The 2,897-nt window shown below is 46.0% G+C and overlaps 1 protein-coding gene across 1 annotated transcript in view; it reads left to right on the forward strand.

Moving 5' to 3' along the window:
* The window catches only part of cdan1 (codanin 1), a 25,200-nt gene that overhangs the window by 3,058 nt on the left and 19,245 nt on the right, over positions 1-2,897 (forward strand). The window lies entirely within an intron of this gene.

Below are 2,897 nucleotides of genomic sequence, written 5' to 3' on the forward strand. Positions count from 1 at the left end.
ACTGAAATATTTCATGTCTTTAATTGTTTTAATACTGATGATTATGGCATACAGCTCATGAAAACCCAAAATGCCTGTCCCAAAAAATTAGCATATTTCATCCCACCAATGAAAGACAAGTGTTTTTAATACAAAAAACACCAACCTTCAAATAATCATGTTCAGTTATGCACTCAATACTTGGTCGGGAATCCTTTTGCATGAATGACTGCTTCAATGCGGCGTGGCATGGAGGCAATCAGCCTGTGGCACTGCTGAGGTGTTATGGAGGCCCAGGATGCTTCGATAGCGGCCTTAAGCTCATCCAGAGTGTTGGGTCTTGTTCTCTCAACTTTCTCTTCACAATATCCCACAGGTTCTCTATGGGGTTCAGGTCAGGAGAGTTGGCAGGCCAATTGAGCACAGTAATACCATGGTCAGTAAACCATTTACCAGTGGTTTTGGCACTGTGAGCAGGTGCCAGGTCGTGATGAAAAATGAAATCTTCATCTCCATAAAGCTTTTCAGCAGATGGAAGCATGAAGTGCTCCAAAATCTCCTGATAGCTAGCTGCATTGACCCTGCCCTTGATAAAACACAGTGGACCAACACCAGCAGATGACATGGCACCCCAGTGACTGTGGAAACTTGACACTGGACCTCAAGCAATGTGAATTCTGTGTCTCCTCTCTTCCTCCAGACTCTGGGACCTTGATTTCCAAAGGAAATGCAAAATTTACTGTAATCAGAGAACATAACTTTGGACCACTCAGCAGCAGTCCCAGGCGAGATGCTTCTGACGCACTCTCTTGTTCAAGAGTGGCTTGACCTGGGGAATGCAGCACCTGTAGCCCATTTCCTGCACACGCCTGTGCACGGTGGCTCTGGATGTTTCTACTCCAGACTCAGTCCACTGCTTCCGCAGGTCCCCCAAGGTCTGGAATCGGCCCTTCTCCACAATCCTCCTCAGGGTCCGGTCACCTCTTCTCGTTGTGCAGCGTTTTCTGCCACACTTTTCCCTTCCCACAGACTTCCCACTGAGGTGCCTTGATACAGCACTCTGGGAACAGCCTATTCGTTCAGCAATTTCTTTCTGTGTCTTACCCTCTTGCTTGAGGGTGTCAATGATGGCCTTCTGGACAGCAGTCAGGTCGGCAGTCTTACCCATGATTGCAGTTTTGAGTAATGAACAAGGCTGGGAGTTTTAAAAGCCTCAGGAATCTTTTGCAGGTGTTTAGAGTTACGTCGTTGATTCAGATGGTTAGGTTAATAGTTGTTTAGAGAACCTTTTCATGATATGCTCATTTTTTGGGACAGGCATTTTGGGTTTTCATGAGCTGTATGCCATAATCATCAGTATTAAAACAATTAAAGACCTGAAATATTTCAGTTGGTGTGCAATGAATCTGAAATATATGAAAGTTTCATTTTTATCATTACATTATGGAAAATAATGACCTTTATCACAATATGCTAATTTTTTGAGAAGGACCTGTATTTCTACAGGAAACGCATCTGCAGAATGCAAATCAGTTCAGGCTCAAATATCCATGGGTTGGAGAGATTTACCACTCGGGCTTCAACTCTAAAAGCTAGAGGAGTAGCCATATTATTTAATAAGAAGGTTCATTTTACAGCATCTAAAATGATGAGGGATACAAATGGCAGATTTCTTATAATTACAGGCTGTCTGTTCCATACCCCTGTTTTATTAGTGAACATTTATGCACCAAACTTTGATGAGAACAGCAGGACATGTATGAGAACAGCAGAACATGTATGAGGACAGCAGGACATGTATGAGAACAGCAGAACATGTATGAGGACAGCAGGACATGCATGAGGACAGCAGGACATGCATGAGGACAGCAGGACATGTATGAGGACAGCAGGACAGTGGTGAGATGTGCTGTAGTGACACATAGCTTCAAGGTGGAGGTGGGAGTGCATCAAGGATCAGCTTTGAGCCCCTTCTTGTTTGCTCTGGTGATGGACCGACTAACAGATGAGGTCAGGCAGGAATCTTCGTGGACGATGATGTTTCCAGATGACATTGTGATCTGTGGTGAGAACAGGTGGAAGAGAACTTGGAGAGGTGGTGATATGAACTTGAAAGAAGAGGAATGAAAGTCAGCCGTAGTAAGACAGAGTCCATGTGTGTGAATGAGAGGGAGGAGGTGGAACAGTGAGGCTACAAGGAGCAGAGATCACAAAGGTGCAGGACTTCAAGGACTTGGGGTCCACTGTCCAGGAACATGGGGAGTGTGGTAAAGAGGTGAAGAAGAGAGTCCAGGCAGGATGGAGTGATGGAGAAAAGTTTCAGCAGTGATTTGTGACAAAAGGGTGTCGGCAAAGGACAAAGGAAAGTTTACAAGACAGTGGTGAGACCAGCTATGTTGTATGGTCTGGAGACAGAGACATGGACAAAAAGACAGGAGACAGAGACATGGACAAAAAGACAGGAGACAGAACTGGAAGTGTCAGAAATGAAGATGTTGAGGTTCTCCATAGGAGAGACAAGGATGGAGAAGATTAGGAATGAGATCATCAGAGGTACAGCACAGGTTGAACAACTGGGAGATAAAGTTAGAGAGGACACACTGAGATGGTTTGGACATGTCCAGAGGAGGGACAGTGGTTTGGACATGTCCAGAGGAGGGACAGTGGTTTGGACATGTCCAGAGGAGGGACAGTGGTTTGGACATGTCCGGAAGAGTGACAATGGTTTGGACATGTCCGGAGGAGGGACAGTGGCTTGGACATGTCCAGAGGAGGGACAGTGGTTTGGACATGTTCAGAGGAGGCACAGTGGCTTGGACATGTCCGGAGGAGGGACAGTGGTTTGGACATGTCCGGAGGAGGGACAGTGGTTTGGACATGTCCGGAGGAGGGACAGTGGCTTGGACATGTCCGGAGGA

The sequence above is a fragment of the Nematolebias whitei genome, chromosome 21 (genome assembly GCF_014905685.2).
Source record: "Nematolebias whitei isolate Nwh7 chromosome 21, NemWhi1, whole genome shotgun sequence".
NCBI lineage: Eukaryota > Metazoa > Chordata > Actinopteri > Cyprinodontiformes > Rivulidae > Nematolebias > Nematolebias whitei.